The sequence below is a fragment of the Wasmannia auropunctata genome, unplaced genomic scaffold (genome assembly GCF_000956235.1).
Source record: "Wasmannia auropunctata unplaced genomic scaffold, wasmannia.A_1.0 LD336078.1, whole genome shotgun sequence".
NCBI lineage: Eukaryota > Metazoa > Arthropoda > Insecta > Hymenoptera > Formicidae > Wasmannia > Wasmannia auropunctata.
In genome coordinates this window covers 148,438-148,737 of record NW_012026812.1, presented here as the reverse complement: position 1 = coordinate 148,737, position 300 = coordinate 148,438, and positions in this window count along the sequence as shown.

The following is a 300-nucleotide window of genomic DNA, read 5'->3' as shown; positions in this document are numbered from 1 at the left end:
AAAAACTTGTAGAAAGAGTTATATGTGAAGCTCACTTTGAAGATTGTTTTAAGATATCTAATTGTAAGAGGCTTAGTAAGACAGCTATACCAACTTTAAATTTACCACGTATGTATATTTTAATTACTAAAATATGTATTTATATAAAAGTTTTTATTGATATATATTGTGACGGGACGTTTTGCGACAACGTCCGTTACAAGGGCTCATTAGCCCGACCGTACTGGCTAAGTGGATCCTGCGTCCTCCGATTTTCGAGGGCGAGCGCATCTACAATTGTGCCACGTTTCGCGACTTAAA